Below are 21491 nucleotides of genomic sequence, written 5' to 3' on the forward strand. Positions count from 1 at the left end.
ATCTACCGTCCCCTTCCCTTCTTCATCTACCCCTCCCTCCCACTATCTATCTAACCCTCTACCCTCACCAAGCGCCCTCCTTCCTTCTTCATCTACTACCCCTCCCCCTCACCTTCCTACCCACTATCTATCTACCTCTCTCCCTCTACCTACCCTTCCTTCCCTCCCTCCCTCCTCCTCCTCCCCCCTGCTGGGGGGGGGGGGGGGTCGTCACCTGTGGTGGCCATTATCATTCAAAACAGATGCAGGAAATTTGCATGTGACGAGCGCTGGCGATGGTCGAGGCCTAGGGTGGGTGGGACTGGTGGCGGGCAGTGATGGGGGGCGCGGCAGCAGTGATGGGGGCGCGGCGGCAGCAGTGATGGGGAAGGGAAGGGCGCCGACCCCACGACCCAACAAGCGAGCACGGCTCCTCCCGTCATATATAAATATACCCATCGCATGACAACACACACACACACACACCACACACACACACACACAGGGCTATGGAGGTCATCACCGCTATTCGGTTTTCCTCTCCTTGATGCTTGTCCGCCGTTTCCAGCGCCAGCGAGGTAGCGCCAAGTACAGAATGAAGACAGAACCACCTCTTTTTGTTTTTGGCACATTTATCCATTCTCTAGCTGCCTTGTGTAAATGAACCGAAACCACAGCTCCACATCCAGGCCTTTTCCATGGTTTACCGAGGACGCTTCACATGTCCCGGTTCCAGTCCACCGACAGCACGTCGCCCCCGGTATACCACATCGTTCCAATTAATTCGATCCGGTCCATCACCATCATGACTATGATAAGTGTGGTGTGCACCCCCCACTCCCCCAGGATGTCTTTTCCCCCCTTCACCCCCATATTGTCCCGAGACTACGTGCCCTTGCAATGTAACCCCCTGAACTGTCCCCAGGCTGTCCCCCAGCAGTGTCCCCAGCAGTGCCCCCAGGCTGTGTCCCCCGGCAGTGTCCCCAGGCTGTGTACCCAACCAGTGTCCCCAGGCTGTGTCCCCCAGCAGTGCCCCTAGGCTGTGTCCCCAGGCTGTGTACCCAACAGTGTCCCCAGGCTGTGTCCCCAGCAGTGCCCCTAGGCTGTGTCCCCAGGCTGTCCCCCAGCAGTGCCCCTAGGCTGTGCCCCCAGGCTGTGTCCCCCAGCAGTGCCCCAAGGCTGTCCTCCAGCAGTGCCACCAGGCTGTGTCCCCAGGCTGTCCCCCAGCAGTGCCCCTAGGCTGTGTCCCCAGGCTGTGTACCCAACCAGTGTCCCCTAGCAGTGCCTCCAGCAGTGCCCCCAGGCTGTGTCCCCCGGGAGTGTCCCCAGGCTGTGTACCCAACCAGTGCCCCCAGGCTGTGTCCCCAGCAGTGCCCCTAGGCTGTGTCCCCAGGCTGTGTCCCCCAGCAGTGCCCCTAGGCTGTGTCCCCCAGCAGAGTCCCCAAGGCTGTGGGGCGGGAGGGAGAGAGGGGTCTATCTGCCGGGATCTCATCAGCCAGAACAACACCCCCTCACATATAGACTCCCGTCCCATTCCCATCACACCCGCCCTCCCTCTCCATTCCCCCATCAGTTCCTCAACCCACCCCCCTTCCGACATAATCCCTCCTCCCCCTCCCAAATCCCCTGGCCCGTTCCTACCATTCCCCGTTCTGGGACGTCCTATCCCTTGAACGCGACGACGGGACGACGGAACGAACCCGGTGCGAGGTCGGCACACGACCCCGGGGTACGCCGGAACGACGACGACGACTCCCGAAGAGGGTGACGACCCATGGAACACGTACCGCCGTGTCCCCCCGTCAAGGGTCGTACCGCCGTGCCCCCCCCGTCAAGGGTCGTAATGCCGTGCGCCCCCGTCAAGGGTCGTACCGCCGTGTCCCGTCAAGGGTCGTACCGCCGTGCCCCCCCCGTCAAGGGTCGTAATGCCGTGCCCCCGTCAAGGGTCGTACCGCCGTGCGCCCCCGTCAAGGGTCGTACCGCCGTGCGCCCCCGTCAAGGGTCGTAATGCTGTGCCCCATCAAGGGTCGTACCGCCGTGCCCCCATCAAGGGTCGTACAGCCATACCCCATCAAGTGATTACCTCCCTTACTGCGACACACCCAAGCAACGTCTTGGCGTCAGCCACTGAACCATCACATACACTTTCTTCCCCGCCTCACTGCCAAACAGGCATCGTGGTGTAATGCCACGCGCACACACACAGGTAGCGCCAGAGAAGTAATTACCAACGCCAGAGAGGTAATTATCAACGCCAGAGAGGTAATTATCAACGCCATAGAGGTAATTATCAACGCCAGAGGTAATCATCAACGCCAGAGGTAATTACCAACGCCAGAGGTAATCATCAACGCCAGAGAGGTAATTACCAACGCCAGAGGTAATTACCAACGCCAGAGAGGTAATTATCAACGCCAGAGAGGTAATTACCAACGCCAGAGAGGTAATTATCAACGCCAGAGAGGTAATTATCAACGCCATAGAGGTAATTATCAACGCCAGAGGTAATCATCAACGCCAGAGGTAATTACCAACGCCAGAGAGGTAATTACCAACGCCAGAGGTAATTACCAACGCCAGAGAGGTAATTATCAACGCCAGAGGTAATCATCAACGCCAAGAGGTAATTACCAACGCCAGAGGTAATTACCAACGCCAGAGGTAATTACCAACGCCAGAGAGGTAATTACCAACGCCAGAGGTAATTACCAACGCCAGAGAGGTAATTATCAACGCCAGAGGTAATCACCAACGCCAGAGAGGTAATTACCAACGCCAGAGAGGTAATTCAACCAGAGTAATTACCAACGCAGAGGTAATTATCAACGCCATAGAGGTAATTACCAACGCCAGAGAGGTAATTACCAACGCCAGAGAGGTAATCATCAACGCCAGAGAGGTAATTACCAACGCCATAGAGGTAATTACCAACGCCAGAGAGGTAATTATCAACGCCAGAGAGGTAATTACCAACGCCAGAGAGGTAATTACCAACGCCAGAGAGGTAATTACAACGCCAGAGAGGTAATCATCAACGCCAGAGAGGTAATTAAACGCAAGAGGTAATTACCAACGCCAGAGAGGTAATTACCAAAGCCAGAGAGGTAATTACCAACGCCAGAGAGGTAATTACCAACGCCAGAGAGGTAATCATCAACGCCAGAGAGGTAATTACCAACGCCATAGAGGTAATTATCAACGCCAGAGAGGTAATTACCAACGCCAAGAGGTATATAACGCCAGAGAGTATACCAACGCCAGAGGTAATTACCAACGCCAGAGAGGTAATCATCAACGCCAGAGAGGTAATCATCAACGCCAGAGAGGTAATTACCAATGCCATAGAGGTAATTACCAACGCCAGAGAGGTAATCATCAACGCCAGAGAGGTAATTACCAACGCCAGAGGGGTATTACCAACGCCAGAGAGGTAATCATCAACGCCAGAGAGGTAATTACCAATGCCAGAGAGGTAATTACCAACGCCAGAGAGGTAATCATCAACGCCAGAGAGGTAATTACCAATGCCAGAGAGGTAATTACCAACGCCAGACGGGTAATTACCAAAGGTAATCAAAACACTGGATTATGAGGCTAGCGTCTCTGTATGGGAGGGAGGGAGGGGTGACCCCCTTATTGGGGAGGGGGGGGGGGAGGGGGCGGCCCAGGAGCGAAACCAGTCATTATGGCCCGACCTGCGACCTGGGTCTGGACATCTTGTGTTTCCTGGAACACAAGCCCGGGAAATCCATACAGTGGCCGGAGAAGACACGCCACGTGAGGGGCCCCGAGACAGCGTCCTGGGACGTTCATATACCGAGGGAACCTATGGAGGGAGGGGACACAGGTGAGTGTGTGGGGGACACAGGTGAGTGTGTGACACCTAGTGATGGCCAGGGGAGGGAGGGGGTGTTGGCACGGACGGGCGGTGTGGGGCGGGGCCCGGGGCGGTGTGGGGCGGGGCGGGGCGCTGGGGCGGGGGGGATGGGGAGTGCCTCTTGTCAATACCCGATACAATCTATAGAAACCGGGGCCCACGCTCACAACGGTCTATTGATAACACTGTAACACCGCTTCTACCACACCGCTTGATGTGGGTCCGTGAGCACGGTGTGGTGGTAACACCGCTTCTGCCACACCGCTTGATGTGGGTCCTCTCACGGTGTGGTGGTAACACCGCTTGATGTGGGTCCTCTCACGGTGTGGTGGTAACACCGCTTGATGTGGGTCCGTGAGCACGGTGTGGTGGTAACACCGCTTCTGCCACACTGCTTGATGTGGGGGGGGGGGAGGATTTACTCCTCACACGTCTATGACCAATGTTCCTCCCTCCGCTTATTCCTTTGACGCGAGACCACTCGAACGCAATACGCCTCTTTGTCAAAATCAGGCACACCCTCGCTCGCTCGCTAACCTGGTCCCGCTTACCCCCCCCCCCCCCCCCTCTCTCTCTCTCTCTCTCTCTCTCTCTCTCTCTCTCTCTCTCTCTCTCTCTCTCTCTCTCAGATGCCTAAAGAAAAGAATATCTACAGAGTAGATGAAAGCTTCCTTCCGTTTCTCGAGTGCATGTCTCCGCCCTGGACGACTTGGCTGGGCAACACACATACACACACACACACACACAAGAAAAAAAGACAGAAAAAAATATATATGTATTTAGGGATACATAGTGGAGAGAGAGAGAGAGAGAGAGAGAGAGAGAGAGAGAGAGAGAGAGAGAGAGAGAGAGAGAGAGAGGCGGGCGCGCGACGCAGCCCGGAGGAGGGAAGGAAGGAGGAGGAGACACACGAGAGAGAGAGAGAGAGAGAGAGAGAGAGAGAGAGAGAGAGAGAGAGAGAGAGAGGTGGGTTAGCGGCGGTGTGCTGGTGTGCGGACGGGCCGCCAGTATCACGTCGCTGGTGCTACCGTGAAGACACACACACAAGCCCGGTGTGGGTAGATACCACTGGATTCCCTCCAATTATCAATACCTTTTTATATATATTTCAAAGCCCCTCCCACCCACACACACACACTCCTCCTCCTCCTCTTCCATAAGGGAAGGGGAACAACTAGTGGAAAAGGAGTTCACAGTGACCCATTCTCGGGAGACTGGAGTGGAAAAATGGAAAAACCAAACCAACCAACATCTATGGTTTACCAAGTGAAATGTGAACTCCCTCTCGCGTAGACTTATTTTGTGTACTGTCCTCCTCGCCACACGTGACCGACTGTAATCACCTCGTTACAACCTTGACGATGGTTCTACAACACTATATAAGAGGGGGAGGGGTAATTACTGGGTTAAATCTAATACTTACGTGTGAGATAAAGCGCTCCTACACACACACACACACACACACACAAGATAGCTATAAACAAGTCATCTCATTCAAGTATATATATATATATATATATATATATATATATTATATATATATATATATATAATATATATATATATATATACACACACACACACACACACACACACAAACAAGTACTGTACTTAAAACAAACACACGAACACAATGCTGACACGTACATACATATACATAGGCAATTATGAAATATCACACACACACACACACACACACACACACACTTACACACGAGTACACAAATCTACAAATACATAATAACTCGCTCCACCACAAACACACCACACGCTTCCACCACACCACCACACGTCCCTCCCACATTCCCACACACCACACCACCACACGTCCCTCCCACATTCCCACACCACACGTCCCTCCCACATTCCCACACACCACACCACCACACGTCCCTCCCACATTCCCACACACCACACCACCACACGTCCCTCCCACATTCCCACACACCACACCACCACACGTCCCTCCCACATTCCCACACACCACACCACCACACGTCCCTCCCACATTCCCACACACCACACCACCACACGTCCCTTCCCACACCACAACCACCCACTACCACACGCCACCACAACACACCAGTACCACCACACTCGCCAAACCTCCCACCACACACTACCCCACCCACGCCGCCACTCCGGAACCCCCACACACACGTACTGGAGTGTGTGTGGGGCAGGTGGGTCAAATATGGCGCGTCTGTTGTATAGAATTTCTGTTGCTCGACCACAATCATGTAACATCCCATCATATAGAAGGTGACACAGAAATTTCTGTTGCTCGACCACAATCATGTAACATCCCATTGTATAGAAAGTGACACAGAAATTTCTGTTGCTCGACCACAATCATGTAACATCCCATCATATAGAAAGTGACACAGAAATTTCTGTTGCTCGACCACAATCATGTAACATCCCATTATATAGAAAGTGACACAGAATTTCTGTTGCTCTGGTAAGCCATACCCCTCAACCACAAAGGCGGTAGGGGGGGGGGGGGGGCAAGGGCGGGACGCCCCGTCATATCTGCTTCGCAAACAGTGAGCCAGATCATCTGCTTCCCATGAGGCCCCACCGAGCGCTGACGACGATCTGCTTCGCAGGAGATGAAACAATCTGCTTCACAAGGTGGGAAGCAGACCAACCGCCTCAATATATGGGAAACAGATCAACTGTTTCACTGTATGGGAGAGAGAGTCAATTGTTTCACTAGATGTGAAACAGGTCGACTGATTTACTAGATGTGAAACAGATCAACCGCTTCACTCTACGGGAAACAGATCGACTGTTTCACTTGATGTGAAACAGATACACCGTTTTACTAGATGTGAAGCAGATCAATCGCTTCACTCTACGGGAAACAGATCGAGTTTCACTTGATGTGAAACAGATACACCGTTTTACTAGATGTGAAGCAAATCAATCGCTTCACTCTACGGGAAACAGACCAACTGTTTCACTAGATGTGAAACAGATCAATGATTCACTAGAGGCGAACCAGATCGATCGCTTCGCTGTGAAACAGATCACACCTGATCCACTCGAACGTGAAACTGTAATCTGTTTCACTGGAACAGAAGCAGGTAAATATGTTTCATACCAGAAGAAATGCATAATCTGCTTCACATGCAGAGAACCAGATGTGTGTGTGTGTGTGTGTGTGCACACGGAGGAAGGAGCTAGGCAGGTTCGGAATGCACGTGTGCGTATGCTTCAAACGGCCTGCACTACCGGGCGTATACTTCAGACAAAGTGTACTACCGGGCGTGTACTGTAGACGAGGAGCACTACCGGGCGTATGCTCCACATGGGCTGCACTGCCGGGCGTATGCTGCCTGTGGCATATCGGGGAAGAGAGGCGAACGTTACATAGACGAGGGAGTACTACCGGGCGTATACTCCAGAGGAAATGCACTACCGGGCGTATACTCTAGAGGGGCTGCACTACCGGGCGTATGCTCCAGACGGGCTGCACTGCCGGGTGTACGCTCTAGAGCAAGGCTGGACTGCAGCGCGCATGGTCCACACGGGCTTCACTGCCAGGCGTATGCTCCACACAGGCTGCACTACCGGGCGTATGCTCCACACGAGCTGCACTACCGGGCGTATGCTCCACACGAGCTGCACTACCGGGCGTATGCTACACACGGGCTGCACTATCGGGCGTATGCCTCACACGGGCTGTACTACCGGGCGTATGCTCCACACGGGCTGCACTACCGGGCGTATGCTCTACACGGGCTGCACTTCCGGGCGTATGCCCCACACGGGCTGCACTACCGGGCGTATGCTCCACACGGGCTGCACTACCAGGCGTATGCTCCACACGGGCTGCACTACCAGGCGTATGCTCCACACGGGCTGCACTACCGGGCGTATGCTCCACACGGGCTGCACTACCAGGCGTATGCTCCACACGGGCTGCACTTCCGGGCGTATGCCCCACACGGGCTGCACTACCGGGCGTATGCTCCACACGGCTGCACTACCAGGCGTATGCTCCACACGGGCTGCACTACCAGGCGTATGCTCCACACGGGCTGCACTACCGGGCGTATGCTTCACAGGAAAGCGGTGTTGGGTGTGCCGACCCTTCCCGGCTCACGTGATTAAGCTCAGCTGGTCAGGCTGGCTCAGCTGGGCCCAGCTCAGCTGATCGAGCCCAGCTGGGCCCAACTCAGCTGATCCGGCCAGCACCACAGAGATTCCCCCCCCCCCTTTCACCCCCTCAAGCGTGTGTGTGTGTGTGTGTGGTTTCCTTTATGCTTGATCGCCGTTTCCCGCGTCAGCAAGGCAACGCCGGGGAAGAGACGAAGTAAGGCAGGTCACATCCGCTCACCTCCATTTCTCAAGCTGCCATGTGTCATGCACCGAAACCACAGCTCCCTAATTCCATAATCGCCGTTTCCCGCGTCAGCAAGGCAACGCCAGGGAACGGACGAAGTAAGGCAGGCCACATCCATTCACCTCCATTTCTCAAGCTGCCATGTGTCATGCACCGAAACCACAGCTCCCTAATTCCACATCCAGGCCGCCCTACAGACCACCTCACCATGTTTTACCGAGGACGCATCACATGTCCCCAGTGTTCATGTACTGCCACAGGGGCGCCGCCTTCCTCCTCCTCCCCCAGCACTGGGGGTGTGTCAGGATGTGACACACGAGATGCGTCCTCGAGAGCAAAATAGAACGTAAGAATAACGAATCCATTATGAACTGTACTGCCCACGGCCACCGACACATCTACCCCCAGCAGGAGGCGAACGAGCAAGCGAACTGGACCATGAGCCAAGCAAACGATGGCGAACTGCTGTAAGGAGGTCGTTAACGACCATATAGGAGAAGGGCACAACACACACACACACACACACACACACACACGGTGGAGTGAGCGGGATCTGGGATATCCCACAGAAGGGAGGAGGAGGCGGGCCAGTGTGGGTGGAGAGGGAGGGACGCTGTTATCATCCCATTCCCCCCACATCCCACACCCCATCTATGTAAATGATTTACACAGGTCAAAGGACCGCGACGCCCGTAAACGTACCTGCACAAAGTGGAACGTGTTTACACACACACACACGCGAGAGAGAGAGAGAGAGAGAGAGAGAGAGAGAGAGAGAGAGAGAGAGAGAGAGAGAGAGAGAGAGAGAGAGAGAGTCCTAATCCTCCAGCCGGGAGACAGACCAACACACACACACACACACCCACGGGGGAATTCAAGGGGCCCCCCCCCACCGCTCCGCCCCCTCCATCACCACAACAGACCACCAACACGAGACGACCTAACGAGGTAATTAATTAACCATCGTAAAGTGGACCAGTACGGCTAGGACTGACCTCGGTACACTGGACGAAGAAGAAGAAATTAGATAAAAATAAAGTTTCGTACTTTACCATCTGCTGGCCCAACAGCTTGTGGTGCGCGGCGCGCCTCTCTCTCACACACACACCAGCTGGGCCCAGGGCACTTGTGGCGATCCGTATCTCCTGCAGGAGGAGGAGCAGGAGGAGGAGGTCGTCCTGGGGGTGGGCCAGTGGAGTGGCCTTGTGTGGCGAGAGTGGCCACCCAGCCCAAACATGAAGAAGAAAAAAAGGGAGTGTCTGTGTGTGTGTATGTGTGTGTGTGTGTGTGTGTGTTCTGCATGGTAGAGTCATGGACGTCCCCATGAGGGAGTGTGTGTGTGTGTGTGTTCTGCATGGTAGAGTCATGGACGTCCCCATGAGGGAGTGTGTGTGTGTGTGTGTGTTCTGCATGGTAGAGTCATGGATGTCCCTATGAGGGAGTGTGTGTGTGTTCTGCAATGCAGGGGGCACGACTGGCTAATGTTCACTGGGGGATTACATGGTCGCTCCCCTGGGGACAAAGAATCCGGGCCCCAATGACTGAGGGTCCGGGCCCCCAGCAGCTGTAGTTCCGGGCCCCCAGCAGCTGTAGTTCCGGGCCCCCAGCAGCTGTAGATCTGGGCCCCCAGCAACTGTAGATCTGGGCCCCCAGCAGCTGCGGTTCCGGGCCACCAGCAGCTGTAGTTCCGGGCCACCAGCAGCTGTAGATCCGGGCCTCCAGCAGCTGTAGATCCGGGCCCCCAGCAGCTGTAGATCTGGGCCCCCAGCAGCTGCGGTTCCGGGCCACCAGCAGCTGTAGTTCCGGGCCCCCAGCAGCTGTAGATTTGGGCCCCCAGCAGCTGTAGATCTGGGCCCCCAGCAGCTGCGGTTCCGGGCCCCCAGCAGCTGTAGTTCCGGGCCCCCAGCAACTGTAGTTCCGGGCTCCCAGCAGCTGCGGTTCCGGGCCCCCAGCAGCTGTGGTTCCGGGCCCCCAGCAGCTGCGGTTCCGGGGCCCCAGCAGCTGTGGTTCCGGGCCCCCAGCAGCTGCGGTTCCGGGCCCCCAGCAGCTGTAGTTCCGGGGCCCCCAGCAGCTGCGGTTCCGGGTCCCCAGCAGCTGCGGTTCCGGGTCCCCAGCAGCTGTAGTTCCGGGCCCCCAGCAGCTGTGGTTCCGGGCCCCCAGAAGCTGTGGTTCCGGGGCCCCCAGCAGCTGTGGTTCCGGGGGCCCCAGCAGCTGTGGTTCCGGGGCCCCCAGCAGCTGTGGTTCCGGGCCCCCAGCAGCTGTGGTTCCGGGGCCCCCAGCAGCTGTGGTTCCGGGGCCCCCAGCAGCTGTGGTTCCGGGGCCCCCAGCAGCTGTGGGTATGGCTACCTTGATCCTTTCCCAGCCGGAGAAGAGCGTAAACACAGCTTCGAGCCCCGCGCCCCGTGGGGCCGCAACACCCCCTCCGGCCGGGGCGGGGGTAACCAGACTGGCAGAAACGTCCCGGGGGCGGGGGGGCGGGGGGGGGGGGGGGGGCGCCGCCGTGCGGTCCTCCAGCGTCCCAGGTTCGAATCCACCTCAAAACTCGGGTAGCAACAAAGGGGGAGGGGGGGGGGGGGGAAGCCGCAGTAAAGGAGAGCATTCGTACCCCCGTCTGCCTGCGGCCCAGACGGGGGGGGGGGGGGGGAAGGCCGCATGCGGAACTACACTACCGCAGGTCAGGGACGACTCCCGCGACCCCTGGCGGGTGGGCAAGGGCCGCATGCGGCGCTAAACACTGCCGCAACCCACCCGCGACCCTGGCGGGTGGGCAGGGCCGCATGCGGCGCTAAACGCTGCCGCAACCCACCCGCGACCCTGGCGGGTGGGCAGGGCCGCATGCGGCGCTACGCTGCCGCAGAACACATCCACAAATCATCGGCCCCATTGTTCTTCGGTCACCGCCTCCGTGTCACCTGCTAACGTTCTTCCCACAAGACGAACGAAAGGAAAAGGTAAAATAAGACCCAAGTCCACAATACGGAAACAAAATAAATAAGCCATTTCTTAATGATTAGAGATAATTATTACTGTTAATGATGTGGCGTTGATGGATAATTAGCGAGTGAAGTGGAGATGTGTGGTGGGGGCATGTCTGGTGGGGGGCGGGTGTGGTTAGTGTGCGGGTGTGTGTGTTTGTGGTAGTGTGGTGGAGGCGTGTGATTGTGTGGTCTCAGCAGGTAATGCGGTATGGTAGTGTGGTGATGGTGTTAGTGGGGTGTGGTAGAGTGTAGTGGTGGTGGGGTGTGGTAGACTGTGGTGGTGGTGGGGTGGGGTGTGGTGGTGGTAATGTAGTGTGGTGTGGTAATGTAGTGGGGTGTGTTAGTGTGTGGGTTGTGGTGTTGGTGTGATGGTGGTGGGGTGTGGTAGAGTGTGGGGTGTGGTGATCTGGTAGTGTAGTGGTGGTGGGGTGTGGCAGAGTGTGAGGCGTGGTGGTGGTGTGGTGTGTGGTGTTGGTGGTAGTGTGGTGTGGAAGAGTGTGGGGCGTGGTGGTGGTGTGGCGTGGTGTGGTGTGGTGTTGGTGGTAGTGTGGTGTGGTAGAGTGTGGGGCGTGGTGGTGGTGTGGCGTGGTGTGGTGTGGTGTTGGTGGTAGTGTGGTGTGGCGTGGTAGAGTGTGGGGCGTGGTGGTGGTGTGGCGTGGTGTGGTGTGGTGTGGTGTTGGTGGTAGTGTGGTGTGGTAGAGTGTGGGGCGTGGTGGTGGTGGGGCGTGGTGGTGGTGTGGCGTGGTATGGTGTGGTGTTGGTGGTAGTGTGGTGTGGCGTGGTAGAGTGTGGGGCGTGGTGGTGGTGTGGCGTGGTGTGGTGTTGGTGGTAGTGTGGTGTGGTAGAGTGTGGGGCGTATTGGTGGTGTGGCGTGGTATGGTGTGGTGTTGGTGGTAGTGTGGTGTGGTAGTGTGGGGCGTGGTGGTAGTGTGGCGTGGTGTGTGGTGTTGGTGGTAGTGTGGTGTGTGGTGTTGGTGGTAGTGTGGTGTGGTAGTGTAGTGTTGTGAGGTGGTGTGGTAGTGTAGTGGGGTGTGGTAGAGTGTGGGGTGTGGTGGTGAAGGTAATGTGGAGTGGTAGTGTAGTGGGGTGTGGAAGAGTGTGGGTGTGGTGGTGTGGTAGTGTAGTGGTGTGGTAGTGGTGTGGTGGTGGTATGGTGATGGTGGTAGTGTAGTGTGGGGTGAAGTGGTGTGGAAGTGTAGTGTGGTAATGTGGTGTGGTGGTGGTGTAGTGGTGTGGTGGTAGTGTGGTGTGGTAGTGTAGTGTAGTGTGGTGGTGGTAGTGTAGTGGTGTACCCTTTAAGGAAGGGGATCTAATCCTCTAAAGAGGAGTTAACCCTCTAAGGAAGGGGATTTAATCCTCTGAAGAGGACTTAACCCTCTAAGGAAGGGGATCTAATCCTCTAAAGAGGAGTTAACCCTCTAAGGAAGGGGATTTAATCCTCTGAAGAGGACTTAACCCTCTAAGGAAGGGGATCTAATCCTCTAAAGAGGAGTTAACCCTCTAAGGAAGGGGATCTAATCCTCTAAAGAGGAGTTAACCCTCTAAGGAAGGGGATTTAATCCTCTGAAGAGGACTTAACCCTCTAAGGAAGGGGATTTAATCCTCTGAAGAGGACTTAACCCTCTAAGGAAGGGGATTTAATCCTCTGAAGAGGACTTAACCCTCTAAGGAAGGGGATTTAATCCTCTGAAGAGGACTTAACCCTCTAAGGAAGGGGATCTAATCCTCTAAAGAGGAGTTAACCCTCTAAGGAAGGGGATTTAATCCTCTGAAGAGGACTTAACCCTCTAAGGAAGGGGATCTAATCCTCTAAAGAGGAGTTAACCCTTTAAGGAAGGGGATCTAATCCTCTAAAGAGGAGTTAACCCTCTAAGGAAGGGGATCTAATCCTCTAAAGAGGAGTTAACCCTTTAAGGAAGGGGACTTAATCCTTTAAAGAGGAGTTAACCCTTTAAGGAAGGGGACTTAATCCTTTAAGGAAGGGGACTTAATCCTTTAAAGAGGAGTTAACCCTTTAAGGAAGGGGACTTAATCCTTTAAAGAGGAGTTAACCCTTTAAGGAAGGGGATCTAATCCTCTAAAGAGGAGTTAACCCTTTAAGGAAGGGGATCTAATCCTCTAAAGAGGAGTTAACCCTTTAAGGAAGGGGACTTAATCCTTTAAAGAGGAGTTAACCCTCTAAGGAAGGGGATTTAATCCTCTGAAGAGGACTTAACCCTCTAAGGAAGGGGATTTAATCCTCTGAAGAGGACTTAACCCTCTAAGGAAGGGGATTTAATCCTCTGAAGAGGACTTAACCCTCTAAGGAAGGGGATTTAATCCTCTGAAGAGGACTTAACCCTCTAAGGAAGGGGATCTGATCATTTAAGGAGGAGTTAACCCTTTAAGGAAGGGGACTTAATCCTTTAAAGAGGAGTTAACCCTTTAAGGAAGGGGATCTAATCCTCTAAAGAGGAGTTAACCCTTTAAGGAAGGGGATCTGATCCTCTAAAGAGGAGTTAACCCTTTAAGGAAGGGGACTTAATCCTTTAAAGAGGAGTTAACCCTTTAAGGAAGGGGACTTAATCCTTTAAAGAGGAGTTAACCCTTTAAGGAAGGGGACTTAATCCTTTAAAGAGGAGTTAACCCTTTAAGGAAGGGGACTTAATCCTTTAACGAAGAGTTAACCCTTTAAGGAAGGGGACTTAATCCTTTAAAGAGGAGTTAACCCTTTAAGGAAGGGGATCTAATCCTCTAAAGAGGAGTTAACCCTCTAAGGAAGGGGATCTAATCCTCTAAAGAGGAGTTAACCCTTTAAGGAAGGGGATCTAATCCTCTAAAGAGGAGTTAACCCTTTAAGGAAGGGGACTTAATCCTTTAAAGAGGAGTTAACCCTTTAAGGAAGGGGACTTAATCCTTTAAAGAGGAGTTAACCCTTTAAGGAAGGGGACTTAATCCTTTAAAGAGGAGTTAACCCTTTAAGGAAGGGGACTTAATCCTTTAAAGAGGAGTTAACCCTTTAAGGAAGGGGACTTAATCCTTTAAAGAGGAGTTAACCCTTTAAGGAAGGGGACTTAATCCTTTAAAGAGGAGTTAACCCTTTAAGGAAGGGGACTTAATCCTTTAAAGAGGAGTTAACCCTTTAAGGAAGGGGACTTAATCCTTTAAAGAGGAGTTAACCCTTTAAGGAAGGGGACTTAATCCTTTAAAGAGGAGTTAACCCTTTAAGGAAGGGGACTTAATCCTTTAAAGAGGAGTTAACCCTTTAAGGAAGGGGACTTAATCCTTTAAAGAGGAGTTAACCCTTTAAGGAAGGGGACTTAATCCTTTAAAGAGGAGTTAACCCTTTAAGGAAGGGGACTTAATCCTTTAAAGAGGAGTTAACCCTTTAAGGAAGGGGACTTAATCCTTTAAAGAGGAGTTAACCCTTTAAGGAAGGGGATCTAATCCTCTAAAGAGGAGTTAACCCTTTAAGGAAGGGGACTTAATCCTTTAAAGAGGAGTTAACCCTTTAAGGAAGGGGATCTAATCCTCTAAAGAGGAGTTAACCCTTTAAGGAAGGGGACTTAATCCTTTAAAGAGGAGTTAACCCTTTAAGGAAGGGGACTTAATCCTTTAAAGAGGAGTTAACCCTTTAAGGAAGGGGATCTAATCCTCTAAAGAGGAGTTAACCCTTTAAGGAAGGGGATCTAATCCTCTAAAGAGGAGTTAACCCTTTAAGGAAGGGGACTTAATCCTTTAAAGGGGAGTTAACCCTTTAAGGAAGGGGACTTAATCCTTTAAAGAGGAGTTAACCCTTTAAGGAAGGGGATCTAATCCTCTAAAGAGGAGTTAACCCTCTAAGGAAGGGGATCTAATCCTCTAAAGAGGAGTTAACCCTCTAAGGAAGGGGATTTAATCCTCTGAAGAGGACTTAACCCTCTAAGGAAGGGGATCTAATCCTCTAAAGAGGAGTTAACCCTTTAAGGAAGGGGATCTAATCCTCTAAAGAGGAGTTAACCCTCTAAGGAAGGGGATTTAATCCTCTGAAGAGGACTTAACCCTCTAAGGAAGGGGATTTAATCCTCTGAAGAGGACTTAACCCTCTAAGGAAGGGGATTTAATCCTCTGAAGAGGACTTAACCCTCTAAGGAAGGGGATCTAATCCTCTAAAGAGGAGTTAACCCTCTAAGGAAGGGGATTTAATCCTCTGAAGAGGACTTAACCCTCTAAGGAAGGGGATCTAATCCTCTAAAGAGGAGTTAACCCTCTAAGGAAGGGGATCTAATCCTCTAAAGAGGAGTTAACCCTCTAAGGAAGGGGATTTAATCCTCTGAAGAGGACTTAACCCTCTAAGGAAGGGGATCTAATCCTCTAAAGAGGAGTTAACCCTTTAAGGAAGGGGACTTAATCCTTTAAAGAGGAGTTAACCCTCTAAGGAAGGGGATTTAATCCTCTGAAGAGGACTTAACCCTCTAAGGAAGGGGATCTAATCCTCTAAAGAGGAGTTAACCCTCTAAGGAAGGGGATTTAATCCTCTGAAGAGGACTTAACCCTCTAAGGAAGGGGATCTAATCCTCTAAAGAGGAGTTAACCCTCTAAGGAAGGGGATTTAATCCTCTGAAGAGGACTTAACCCTCTAAGGAAGGGGATCTAATCCTCTAAAGAGGAGTTAACCCTTTAAGGAAGGGGATCTAATCCTCTAAAGAGGAGTTAACCCTTTAAGGAAGGGGATCTAATCCTCTAAAGAGGAGTTAACCCTTTAAGGAAGGGGACTTAATCCTTTAAAGAGGAGTTAACCCTTTAAGGAAGGGGACTTAATCCTTTAAAGAGGAGTTAACCCTTTAAGGAAGGGGACTTAATCCTTTAAAGAGGAGTTAACCCTTTAAGGAAGGGGACTTAATCCTTTAAAGAGGAGTTAACCCTTTAAGGAAGGGGACTTAATCCTTTAAAGAGGAGTTAACCCTTTAAGGAAGGGGACTTAATCCTTTAAAGAGGAGTTAACCCTCTAAGGAAGGGGATTTAATCCTCTGAAGAGGACTTAACCCTCTAAGGAAGGGGATCTAATCCTCTAAAGAGGAGTTAACCCTTTAAGGAAGGGGACTTAATCCTTTAAAGAGGAGTTAACCCTTTAAGGAAGGGGACTTAATCCTTTAAAGAGGAGTTAACCCTTTAAGGAAGGGGACTTAATCCTTTAAAGAGGAGTTAACCCTTTAAGGAAGGGGACTTAATCCTTTAAAGAGGAGTTAACCCTTTAAGGAAGGGGACTTAATCCTTTAAAGAGGAGTTAACCCTCTAAGGAAGGGGATTTAATCCTCTGAAGAGGACTTAACCCTCTAAGGAAGGGGATTTAATCCTCTGAAGAGGACTTAACCCTCTAAGGAAGGGGATTTAATCCTCTGAAGAGGACTTAACCCTCTAAGGAAGGGGATCTAATCCTCTAAAGAGGAGTTAACCCTTTAAGGAAGGGGATTTAATCCTCTGAAGAGGACTTAACCCTCTAAGGAAGGGGATCTAATCCTCTAAAGAGGAGTTAACCCTTTAAGGAAGGGGATCTAATCCTCTAAAGAGGAGTTAACCCTTTAAGGAAGGGGACTTAATCCTTTAAAGAGGAGTTAACCCTTTAAGGAAGGGGACTTAATCCTTTAAAGAGGAGTTAACCCTTTAAGGAAGGGGATCTAATCCTCTAAAGAGGAGTTAACCCTTTAAGGAAGGGGACTTAATCCTTTAAAGAGGAGTTAACCCTCTAAGGAAGGGGATTTAATCCTCTGAAGAGGACTTAACCCTCTAAGGAAGGGGATTTAATCCTCTGAAGAGGACTTAACCCTCTAAGGAAGGGGATTTAATCCTCTGAAGAGGACTTAACCCTCTAAGGAAGGGGATTTAATCCTCTGAAGAGGACTTAACCCTCTAAGGAAGGGGATTTAATCCTCTGAAGAGGACTTAACCCTCTAAGGAAGGGGATTTAATCCTCTGAAGAGGACTTAACCCTCTAAGGAAGGGGATCTAATCCTCTAAAGAGGAGTTAACCCTTTAAGGAAGGGGACTTAATCCTTTAAAGAGGAGTTAACCCTTTAAGGAAGGGGACTTAATCCTTTAAAGAGGAGTTAACCCTTTAAGGAAGGGGACTTAATCCTTTAAAGAGGAGTTAACCCTCTAAGGAAGGGGATTTAATCCTCTGAAGAGGACTTAACCCTCTAAGGAAGGGGATTTAATCCTCTGAAGAGGACTTAACCCTCTAAGGAAGGGGATTTAATCCTCTGAAGAGGACTTAACCCTCTAAGGAAGGGGATCTAATCCTCTAAAGAGGAGTTAACCCTTTAAGGAAGGGGACTTAATCCTTTAAAGAGGAGTTAACCCTTTAAGGAAGGGGACTTAATCCTTTAAAGAGGAGTTAACCCTCTAAGGAAGGGGATTTAATCCTCTGAAGAGGACTTAACCCTCTAAGGAAGGGGATCTAATCCTCTAAAGAGGAGTTAACCCTTTAAGGAAGGGGATTTAATCCTCTGAAGAGGACTTAACCCTCTAAGGAAGGGGATCTAATCCTCTAAAGAGGAGTTAACCCTTTAAGGAAGGGGACTTAATCCTTTAAAGAGGAGTTAACCCTCTAAGGAAGGGGATCTAATCCTCTAAAGAGGAGTTAACCCTCTAAGGAAGGGGATTTAATCCTCTGAAGAGGACTTAACCCTCTAAGGAAGGGGATTTAATCCTCTGAAGAGGACTTAACCCTCTAAGGAAGGGGATTTAATCCTCTGAAGAGGACTTAACCCTCTAAGGAAGGGGATCTAATCCTCTAAAGAGGAGTTAACCCTCTAAGGAAGGGGATCTAATCCTCTAAAGAGGACTTAACCCTCTAAGGAAGGGGATTTAATCCTCTGAAGAGGACTTAACCCTCTAAGGAAGGGGATTTAATCCTCTGAAGAGGACTTAACCCTCTAAGGAAGGGGATTTAATCCTCTGAAGAGGACTTAACCCTCTAAGGAAGGGGATTTAATCCTCTGAAGAGGACTTAACCCTCTAAGGAAGGGGATCTAATCCTCTAAAGAGGAGTTAACCCTCTAAGGAAGGGGATTTAATCCTCTGAAGAGGACTTAACCCTCTAAGGAAGGGGATCTAATCCTCTAAAGAGGAGTTAACCCTTTAAGGAAGGGGACTTAATCCTTTAAAGAGGAGTTAACCCTTTAAGGAAGGGGATCTAATCCTCTAAAGAGGAGTTAACCCTCTAAGGAAGGGGATTTAATCCTCTGAAGAGGACTTAACCCTCTAAGGAAGGGGATTTAATCCTCTGAAGAGGACTTAACCCCATGAGATGACCACTTCCCACGTGGAGGTCGTTCTCAAGTTTAACGTAGCAGCACAACACTCCACCAGGAGATGGTCAGCTGATCAAACCACCTCACTTCCCCTCACTACACACACTGGTCACTACCCTGGGTGGCGAGAGATCCGATCTTTCCTTACCTTGGGGGGAAAAGTATCTATGGCCGTTCATTACCCTGGGGGAAAATATTTATGGTCGTTCATTACCCTGGGGGAAAATATTTATGGTCGTTCATTACCCTGGGGGAAAATATTAAGGTCGTTCATTACCTGGGGGAAAATATTTATGGTCGTTCATTACCCTGGGGGAAAATATTTATGGTCGTTCATTACCCTGGGGAAAATATTTATGGTCGTTCATTACCCTGGGGGAAAATATTTATGATTGTTCATTACCCTGGGGGAAAATATTTATGGTCGTTCATTACCCTGGGGAAAATATTCATGGTCGTTCATTACCCTGGGGGAAAATATTTATGGTCGTTCATTACCCTGGGGGAAAATATTTATGGTCGTTCATTACCCTGGGGGAAAATATTTATGGTCGTTCATTACCCTGGGGGAAAATATTTATGGTCGTTCATTACCCTGGGGGAAAATATTTATGGACGTTCATTACTCAGGGGGAAAATATCTATGATCGTTCATTACCCTGGGGGAAAATATCTATGCTCGTTCATTACCGTGGGGGAAAATATTTATGGTCGTTCATTACCCCTGGGGGAAAATATTTATGATCGTTCATTACCCTGGGGAAAATATCATGTCGTTCATTACCTGGGGAAAATATTTATGGTCGTTCATCACCCTGGGGGAAAATATTCATGGTCGTTCATTACCCTGGGGGAAAATATTATGGTCGTTCATTACCCTGGGGGAAAACATTCTATGGTCGTTCATTCACCCTGGGGGAAAATATTTATGGTAGTTCATTACCCTGGGGGAAAAAATTTATGGTCGTTCATTACCCTGGGGGAAAATATTTATGGTAGTTCATTACCCTGGGGAAAATATTCATGGTCGTTCATTACCCTGGGAAAATATATACGGTCGATCATTACCGTGGGAGAAAAATACGGCCGTTCATTACCCTGGGGGAAAAATACGACTGTTCATTATCCAGTGGACAGAAAATACGGCCGTTCATCAACCCGGGAGAAGAAAAAATACGGCTTTTCATAATCCTGGGACGAGGAAAAAAAAATACGGCCGTTCATTTCCTGGGGGGAAAAATACTCCAAAAAAAAATACGCCGTTCATTTCTCTGGGGGAAAAATACCCAAAATAAATACCCCATAAATTTCTCGGGGGTAGTTATAGTCACCCTTAAATTTTTTAGGCTGTAATAACAAAGGAAAAAAAAAAAAAAAATGTCCTGTCCAAAACTTTTGGCCTTCAAACATCCCTTCCCCCTCCCCAAACCACACCCCCCACCCCAGAGATCCAGTCTGGACTGTCCGGGTGGACAATGTTCAGGGGGAAGGGGGGGGGGGGAATATGTGAGAGCAAGGTGAGCGAGCGTTCAGGGAGAGTGAGTGAGAGGTATCACGGCTCACAATGACGTGCTGTTAGGCCAGTCCAACCCACGCCAACCCCCAGAGTGAGAGGGTCCACACCTCACACATTAACGGAGGTTCAGCTTATATATATATATATATATATATATATATATATATATATATATATATATATATATATTGACTATTAATAATCACATATTGTGACCCGAATATAAATATCATCATTTTTCCTGAGGGTAATAACAATAATGATGGGAAATAATTGTCCACAACACCAATAAAAATCGTGTAGGCTTATAAAAAACTCAAAATCATAAAAATCAGAAAACGAAACAAAAGCATAACACACACACACACACCACACACACACAGAGAGAGAGAGAGAGAGAGAGAGAGAGAGAGAGAGAGAGAGAGAGAGAGAGAGAGAGAGAGAGAGAGAGAGAGAGAGTGTGTGTGTGGAGGCCACATCTACAATTCCACCAGCCCGCCACACACACACAGCTCAACACATGGCAATATATATACGGCACATACCTTACACGTCGGCTCCACATACCACCGAGGGACAATATGTCACGCACTTTGAACGACACGGCACGCCGGCGGGCCGAGGATGTGACGGTCGCACCCGCACGACAGCGGAGGATGTGACGGTCGCACCCGTAGGACAGCGGAGGATGTGACGGTCGCACCCATAAGACAGCGGAGGATGTGACGGTCGCACCCATTAGACAGCGGGGGAATGTGACGGTCGCACCCGTACGACAGCGGAGGATGTGACGGTCGCTCCCGTAGGACAGCGGAGGGTGCCATGGTCGCACCCGTAGGACAGCGGAGGGTGCCATGGTCGCACCCGTAGGACAGCGGAGGGTGCCATGGTCGCACCCGTAGAACAGCGGAGGGTGACATGGTCGCACCAGTACGACAGCAGAGGGTGACATGGTCGCACCCGTAGGACAGCGGAGGGTGCCATGGTCGCACCCCGTCTGACGGCGGAAGATAACACGGTCGCACCCATGCGACATCTCCAGGGAACCACGACTTTAAGGTGGGCTGCAGTCTGGCGGGTCGATAGAGCGACAGTCTCGTGAAAAGTGTACGACAAAGAGGCTTTAGGTTCCTCTCTCTGGACGACCACCCTCGCAACACACAAAGCTCTGCGTTGCTGCAGACGACAGTACGACCCTTGTGCACGACAGCCGTACGACCCTTGTGCACGACGGCCGTACGACCTTTGAGGGACGTGTATCTGAGCCAAACCCTGTGGGTCGGGTCTGAACCAAGGCCAGAGCCCCGTACCGTAGTAACTTGTGCCCAAGGATCGTGTACCGTCGTGCTCAAGGATCGTGTACCGTCGTGCTCAAGGATCGTGTACCGTCGTACTCAAGGATCTTGTACCGTCGTGCTCAAGGATCATGTACCGTCGTGCTCAAGGATCGTGTACCGTCGTGCTCAAGGATCGTGTACCGTCGTGCTCAAGGATCGTGTACCGTCGTACTCAAGGATCG

At 51.2% G+C, this 21491-nt stretch overlaps 2 protein-coding genes across 10 annotated transcripts in view; one reads left to right on the top strand and one right to left on the bottom strand.

Annotated features, from left to right (window-relative positions):
* Positions 1-21491, bottom strand: part of LOC139763124 (uncharacterized) — a 273587-nt gene that overhangs the window by 157202 nt on the left and 94894 nt on the right. The gene's annotated exons all lie outside the window — the stretch shown is intronic.
* LOC139763353 (uncharacterized) overlaps positions 4863-21491 on the top strand; it is a 41930-nt gene continuing 25301 nt past the window's right edge. Inside the window, exon 1 of one of the 2 annotated variants that reach the window (XM_071689374.1) lies at positions 4863-4910. The gene's annotated coding sequence lies outside the window, so the exon portion shown is untranslated. The remainder of the gene's footprint in view (positions 4911-21491) is intronic. The other variant, XM_071689375.1, reaches the window with a different exon arrangement.

Source organism: Panulirus ornatus, chromosome 46 (assembly GCF_036320965.1).
Source record: "Panulirus ornatus isolate Po-2019 chromosome 46, ASM3632096v1, whole genome shotgun sequence".
Taxonomy (NCBI): domain Eukaryota; kingdom Metazoa; phylum Arthropoda; class Malacostraca; order Decapoda; family Palinuridae; genus Panulirus; species Panulirus ornatus.